The sequence below is a fragment of the Mus musculus genome, chromosome 13, assembly GCF_000001635.26.
Source record: "Mus musculus strain C57BL/6J chromosome 13, GRCm38.p6 C57BL/6J".
Lineage (NCBI taxonomy): Eukaryota > Metazoa > Chordata > Mammalia > Rodentia > Muridae > Mus > Mus musculus.
The window spans coordinates 80,485,654-80,493,918 of record NC_000079.6 but is presented as its reverse complement, the minus strand read 5'-3'; the positions used below and the strand labels follow the sequence as shown (position 1 = coordinate 80,493,918).

The following is an 8,265-nucleotide window of genomic DNA, read 5'->3' as shown; positions in this document are numbered from 1 at the left end:
ATCAATCATCCTTAACTTTAGATAGATGATGAAGGTTATCATTCAATTGTTAATAAACATGAAGAAGGATGGAACTTACACAATAGCTAAAGATAAAGAAGAGACCTGACATTCTTAAAAACCTACTGTTCTCTTTCAGAAATGGATTTGGAAACTACTTAAACATTAAAGCTGTCATCTAAATAAACTGAGAATTTGGGGTAACAAAAATCGACTTATTTATATAACCATTGGCCTAAATATCTTACTAGTTTGTTTTCTTGTACTGAAAATAAGGGCGTTTTGGTTAGAAAGTCTCATTCTTTACCAATCAATGCCAAGCTTATTAATCAAAATGTCAGCTATCAATATTTGTGTTAGAAGTATTACTTCTTTTTTTTTTTTTTTTAAGAACAGTAAACACTTTTATTGCATGAGCTGTGAATAATAGTTTATTTGCCTTTCTGGGCTTTGATCTTCCTCAGATAGAATTCCAGCTCCTTGCCTTCTGGCACATAGCCATCTGGTCTGCCACACTAGCCTGATCTTGAGACAATACAGGCAAGAAACTTGCCCTGCTGGATCTACTCCTCCAGAAGACTGCTGGTTGTTCGTATCTTTTCCCTTTCATCTTATTTCTTTTGAATTTTCTTTGAATATTTTTTGTTTAAAATCTGTTCCTCCAAAGGAGTCACCTAACCCTCCTTCTTAAGGCCCAGGGCCAGCACACTCTGGGACTTGTACCACTGCCAGTATAGTGTGCTATCAATAAACATAATACAGTTCTTCCCAGGGCCTTGGTGTGGACACACTCATTATTGAATGCTTTGTAGACAAAACCAGTGAACTTTATTTTGTAAGCAGAATACACAGAGCCCTAGGAAAAGTTTCCTATATCCAATCTCAGGGCACAGCACTTTTTATTGTCTCCAAGTTTGAGAAGAAAATAAGAAAATAAAGGGGTCTGCAACCCTATAGGTGGAACAACAATATGAACTAACCAGTACCCCCAGAGCTCGTGTCTCTAGCTGCATATGTAGTAGAAGATGGCCTAGTTGGCCATCATTGGGAAAAGAGGCCCCTTGGTCTTGCAAACTTTATATGCCTCAGTACAGGGGAACACCAGGGCCAAGAAGTGGGAGTGAGTGGGTAGTGAAGTGGAGTGGGGAGGGTATGGGGAACTTTTGGGATAGCATTTGAAATGTAAATGAAGAAAATACCTAATAAAAAGTTAAAAAGAAAAAAGAAAATACCTACACAGGAAAAGATGACTGCCACACAAGAGAAATTACAATAGCAACTTCACATGGCTATTATCCAAATTATATCTTGCATCTGAAACAGTCTAGGTGCTCTTTTGTATTTCTTATTTATCTTTATTCTAGCAGTCAAATTATTTCTCTAAAATTATCATCTATTTACTTTTATCTTCTGAATAAAATTCTTTATTGATTAGCTAGGAATACATTTTATCTTCTTTATTTTAGATGCAAGCCTCTACAGTGGGCAGTACTATTCCTTTTCTATCCATCTCTTCTCAGCAATTCTTACTTAGAAGCAGAATGGACAATGCACCAGCTGCTCTCCACTGTAGTCCTCCTATGACCACTCCTCTCCATTACACACATCCTCCCAGCTTTCCCATTTTATCTTCATGTCATGTTACTGTCCAGTTGAAAGTCACATGTTGTGGGGAGCGGGTGTGGCGGCAGTCCCAAAGGCGCCAGGGACTGCAGCTAAGTCATATGACTTGCACCTGACTTCCTCATATAAGACACAAACATCTTGAGAGCTGCGCAGGTGTACCAGGATACAGGTGAATCCAATTTGGTGGAGATTTGCCCCTGCTGCCCTGATTAGCTGAAGCCTCGTGCCTGGTGAGGCGGCTTGGCCTGTTGTGCGTGGATGAGAGTATAAAAGGAGAGGCCCAGGGTTGGGGGAGATATAAACAGGGGAGATATAAAAACAAGGGAGATATAAACAGGGGAGATATAAAAACAAGGGAGATATAAACAAGGGAGATATAAAAACAAGGGAGATATAAACAAGGGAGATATATGGAGAAAGAAGAAACAGGACTGAATAAATGTGTGCAGAAGGATCCTGTAGCAGCGTCGTTCTTCCTGGCCTGTTGGGCGCGCGCAGCAAGTGGTGCCGAAACCCGGGAAAAGAAACATCTTCAGGCATGAGCGAAGACCCCCTGCTACAGGAAGGATTCAGAACTGCATCACGGGGAAGGAGTGGTTAATAAAAGTTCCTGTAAAACAGACTGTTGAGAAGGATCCGGCGTGGATTCAGAACTCTTCAGCTGGGGAACGGTACTGATGAAGAGAAAGAAGAAAGATGAAGACTGAATAAACTGCTGTTAGAAGGACTGGTGGTCGCGTCGTTCTTGCTGGTCGAGAGCGGGCGCGACAATTGGTGGCCCGTACGGGGAACCGACTCCCCCACCGAGTTCAGAACTTTCAGCAGTCAGTGGTTGCTGGTAGGGTAAGTTCACGGTGAGTGAAACTTGCGACCCCAGGAGTTTGGGAAGGACCTCGATAAAATAGAGGTGAGCATAAAGTTGCCAGGAAGTAGGCATAAAGTAACCCAGAAGTTTGGGAAGGACCTCGGATAAAATAGAGGCGAGCATAAAGTTGCCAGGAAGCAGGCACAAGGTAACGAAAGGTTCCCGGTTTTGGGATAAGTTAAGGTTCCCGGTTTGGGGACAAGTTAAGGAACTATGATAACCTCAGTGTAGTGATCAATAGATCCTCGCTGTGTAGTTATGCTTTTTTCTCCCATTGACCCTTTGTGGGTAGGTCTGATAGTTTTGGTCTTGTTTGTTCTGATATATGGACTCTGTTACTGTTTGAAACTGTGTGTAGAGGCAGTCAAGACAGGTCAGAAAATCCTTACAGAGCAACAAGAAAGTATGTCGGAAAAGGAGAAAGGCTTAAAAAGAAAAAGGAAAAAGAAAGGAGACACAGTGTTATCAGGTGAACAGAAAGGACAGGACAACAGAGTTGAGGCGGAGGAGGAAGGCGAATTAGCTTTTGCTCCCCCTCCCTATGCCTCCTCGTCAGCCATCTATGGGCAGACCTTCTGTCCGGAGGTCTGGAAAAAGGATAGATTCTCCTTGCTGGGATGTCCTATTTTCACTGATCAAGCTGAATTTGCATGGGATAGAGATATGCTGCTTGATCAAGGTCGATTTGCACAACAACAGACAGGATATCCAGTGCAGGTGTTTAAGCAGGTGAATCAGATTGCCATAAGGGCACGGAAATTATTGCCCAACAGAGGGGAAGCTAGTGAAAACTTGACTCTCATATTGACTCCCCAGATGGACACACAGGTGATTGAGGTTATGGTCTCATTACCACGAGGTATTGTGTCCATCTCCCCTGGGGATCGACAGGATCAGGTGTTGATGTGGGCGAGAGGGTCTGTTTGTGTGTTTCTACAGGACCAGATGGAACCTCTTTGGGTGCCGGAGAGATTGGTGAGACGCTGCAAGAATGAGGATCCTGATCCAGTTGCCCCTGTGGATGTGGTGGATATTCCCACAACCACAAACAATGGAGCCGAGATGAGAGATCCTTTCGGTGTTCCAGAAGCCGATACCAGCTCGACATGACATTCAAATTTTCCACGCTTTTCGATCCCTGAATTCCCCTTAAAGAGATAGCCCCTCTGGCTATCTATCCCTTGCTTCAGAGAAGATGAGTGGGGATGAGAGCCCTGGGATGTATGCTTGTTATAGTGTGTGTGTGTTTTGTGTTTGGCACATGTGTTAGGTGCAGAGTGTGCGACCCGCACTTTTGTCATGGTAGCATAGGCTTTTGCTGCAGTGGAGGCAGGACAATCTCCTCAGATTCGGTTTGCCGCTCTAAAAGAAATAATGCTGCGTTATGCCGTGGGGTGCGAGGCTAAGCACTGCACAGAGGATAGCTTGCTGTTGGCATCCTGTGGAAGGCACGTCTGATTGCATGAAGGGTCAGTGTCCTAGTTCCCTTCCCCCAGGAAAAACGACACGGGAGCTGGCCAAGACCTCTCTGGGTGATGAGCCTAAGGGATGGTTTTGTGTAGGGCCCCTATGCTTGCACACTGGGGATCAGACCTCTACCTTCACCCATGAGGCTTGCTTGCAGCAATTAAGATCTGGCCATAGGTTAATTAACATCCTGGCCTTTTGATGCACCTGCTGCAAGCAAAACACAATCTCCCCAGGTGTGGCTTGGCATGATAGAGAGGTAGTCAGTGATAAGACTCCCTGGGCATGTCACCAACCTAAGACAGGGATCAAACCAATGCTGTTTGTCACCCAAGGACGGGTAAGGGGCATGGCTGCGGGGGGCTATCTACAGACATTCTCTCTGCCAAAAAAGAAAAAAGGGGGAATTGTGGGGAGCGGGTGTGGCGGCAGTCCCAAAGGCGCCAGGGACTGCAGCTAAGTCATATGACTTGCACCTGACTTCCTCATATAAGACACAAACATCTTGAGAGCTGCGCAGGTGTACCAGGATACAGGTGAATCCAATTTGGTGGAGATTTGCCCCTGCTGCCCTGATTAGCTGAAGCCTCGTGCCTGGTGAGGCGGCTTGGCCTGTTGTGCGTGGATGAGAGTATAAAAGGAGAGGCCCAGGGTTGGGGGAGATATAAACAGGGGAGATATAAAAACAAGGGAGATATAAACAGGGGAGATATAAAAACAAGGGAGATATAAACAAGGGAGATATAAAAACAAGGGAGATATAAACAAGGGAGATATATGGAGAAAGAAGAAACAGGACTGAATAAATGTGTGCAGAAGGATCCTGTAGCAGCGTCGTTCTTCCTGGCCTGTTGAGCGCGCGCAGCAACATGTAAATCTTTCAACTTGATTGAATAGTTGTTGTATGAATTCCTTCAACATGGCAGACATTTGGTTTGATTATTGTAATGATAGTTTTTATTAACTTACAATTTCATAAACGTGTTACCTTTCCTCTCAGTTTAATCCTATTTTCCTTTTCCATTGCATCATCTTTGTGTCCCATTTTCCTCTTTCAATATCAATTTTTGCTAAATATTCTTGGGTGTGTGGCTTTCCACTGATCTGTGGTCAAATAGTTCTCTCTCTCTCTCTCTCTCTCTCTCTCTCTCTCTCTCTCTATATATATATATATATATATATATATATATATATGTGTGTGTGTGTGTGTGTGTGTGTGTGTATGTTCAGATGGTGTCCCAAGTCTAACCCGCTGGGTGAGGCTGTACGCAGGAAGTTTAACTGTGCACCCCACGCTGTTGCTGGACATGCGCTAAGCTGTAAAAAGCCACAGGACCCTGCTCCAGGGGTGGGGAAAGGCAGTCTGAGGTCCCTGTGGACCTGCCTGAGTTGGCTCAGGATCTCTGGGCCTGCATGAAGGCCGGGAACAGGAGGTTCTAGCTCTTGGACACTGCAGGAGCTGCTGGGGCTGAAGGGAAAAGGGCATGAGGGCAGCGCTCCCTGATTCTCACCAGGAGGAGAGCACTTAGTGGAAACTGTGTCTGAGAGTGCAGAGCCGCCTTCAATGGGAGATTAGGTGCATGGTTCTTTAGAGGAAGACCTTCTTCATTGCTCCAGCATGGCGGATTCCAAAGAAAAGAGGCAGTCCATTGCATGGTTTTAAGGCATTTTTTGTAGAAAGGCAGAGAGAGGGAGAGAGTAGGGAAGTAGAGGCTGGCCATGGCCACGTGGAGAGAGGGGGGAAGGGAATGCAGAGAGAATGGGGAGAAAGAGGACAAGAGACAAGCAAGCTGCAAGCAGGAGTAAGAGAGGAAGGAGGAGCAAGTAGTCCCTTTAATAGAAGGCCAAGCCTACCTGACTAATGCCAGGTAACTATAGGGAGGAGCAAACCAGGCTGTTGCCAGGTAACTGTGGGGGTGGAATCCAGACAGCATACCATGAGTTTAGGGCAATGCCCAATGTGCTGGGACCTCCTGTCAGGATCTTGGTGTCCGGGACTGGGCAAACTTCCTTCTGTCCTTTACAGAGTTATCTGCTGGGTTTCTGGGGTTTAAACCTAGCTGGGCCAGAAAACAGGCTGCCTTTCATGGTCATATATATAACTTTTCCTAGAGAAAACTAGCACTTCCTTTCCCTGCAGGTAACAGTTGCTAATAGATCCTTTGTTGTGGGTAGAATTTTGTACCCAACGCCTCTGTCTATGCTGGTATTTGATACGGTTTAGAATTGTCCAAGTCTTGTAACTCTGCTTTTGTTCATTTGTGCAGCTGTCATAGATTGCCCAGAAAACTCTGTTTTTGGTATTTGTTCACAGCATCTGCTTCTTTCACATCCCTGCTTCTTCTCATTAATAATCCTTCATTATTTGATGTGAAGCTCATTCGAAGCCAAGGCTATACCTTCTCAGATTTATCGACTTATGAAAAAGGGGTAGTTTCTTACTCTGTAGTTTCTATGGTTTCTGTATGAGCAGCATTTAGAAACAGGAAGACAGGAGTGATGAACAATTAGTCATTCTGAATGCAAGTACATATACAATCTTCTTAAGTATCATTAATTTATCTTAAGTTAAGAAACATGTAAAACAGTAAATGCTGGGATATATGTTTTATTAATATATTAATATTTTGTGTGTGTTTACCTTTCCAAAGTAATGATGGCAGAAATTTGTAGCGGTATTTTTCCTGTACAATTAATTTAAATATTAATACAACAGAAAGCCTGTGATTGGACAGGGAAAGGGTGGCAGAGCTAAGAGTTGCAGAGACAGGGAGTGATGCAGAAGATGAGGAGGAAAATGGAGAACAACCGGGACGATTCAGAGTCTGAGTGGCTTTAAATAGCCACAGGTAGATAGAGGGATAGAACAATTGGAGTAATTTCCCTAATCTAGGCAAGCAGCTTGTATCATTATCAACTGGCTCTGAAATTATTGTGTGGGCATCTTGTGAATTGAGAATTTATTGATATATATATAAATCTGACTAATTATAATCTTCTAGAGGTTTGCTTACTGGGTTAAGGGGATTTGTGACAACTAGCCACTGGGGGTAAATAGTTGAAAAGAGACAAGCAACTCTGAGGCAGATGAACCAGAGCTGGAAAGACCTCGTCCCTTTTTTTCAGGGACTGTGGGCAGAGAGTAGCTGGTATAGCATGGGAACTTCCCAATTTTCTTTAATATTCCTGCTACATAAACTAAAATAATTTGTTTATTATATTTAAAGTTTGTACGGGGGAAATGAATAAAATACTAGAGAAATGTATGCTTTGTAAAAAAAATGTATTCTAGAAAGAGTAGTAAAAACCCACCAATCCAAACTTGTTTAATTAACTATAATGCATATACTTTTATCTCTAATATTGTTATTGATAAATTTATGTGATTTTAGTAAGTAAATGCTTATTATCTGTTCTACAATTCTTGGTTATATCTTATGTGGGATTTATAGAGAATCATTTTCTCAAATTCAGTTTCTATGGTGCCTCCCTCTGTATTGTAAGAGATGAGTAATACATATTTTCTATAATGATGTTAAAATGTTCAGTTGCAAAGGTAGGCTGTGGTCACATCGTCTTCCTATTCCCTTTTCAGTGAATAATTCAAGTAGTGGCTTCACCTTCCTCCTAGGATGGAGAAGGTGTATCTATTCCCAAGCGTTGTTTTCTATTATTGAGATTTAAGGAGCTCCTGAAAATTCAGACTCTGGGGCTTTGTTACAGGTCTAGCTCCAAGGTTCCTTTGTGAACATACGGGGGTGCATCAGTAGAAACTTTAGAACAGAACCACTAGTAAAGAATCAAGCCCTTTTGTGGGGACAGAATCTATATGACACAGAAAGTAGATTTATATATGATATTCTATGCACAAAAATGAGTGGCCTCTTCTAAAGTTATATACGCAATATAATTATAATTTGGTGTTAAATGCTAACTGGAAACATGGTGGCAGTTACTTAAACACTTAAATATCTCAAAAATACTTACACGGAAGAGAAGTGTAAGCTGAAATATTTAAGTCATATGTAGCTATCTGAATACTCTGGTAATGATTACCCATTGGGCATCTGCAAATAAGCCACCACTAGGCTTGAAATATGTTCACTAAAAAGAATATCTACAAAAATAAAAAGAATCTTTTCTGGGACAAATACCAAATTTATATTTTATTGAAATGTGTGTATTTGATTAACAAATTCAATCAATCTAATGACTGAATTTCTAAATTCCACTCCACATAAGTAAAAATAAATATAGCAACAACATTTTTTATCCTTTAGAAACTGATTATGAAATACCTCATTGGA

General features: G+C 42.4%; 1 pseudogene; it reads right to left on the bottom strand.

The window, feature by feature from the left end:
- Window positions 1-431: 431 nt before the first annotated feature.
- Window positions 432-8,018, bottom strand: Gm46388 (annotated as a pseudogene).
- Between the last annotated feature and the right edge of the window lie 247 nt (window positions 8,019-8,265).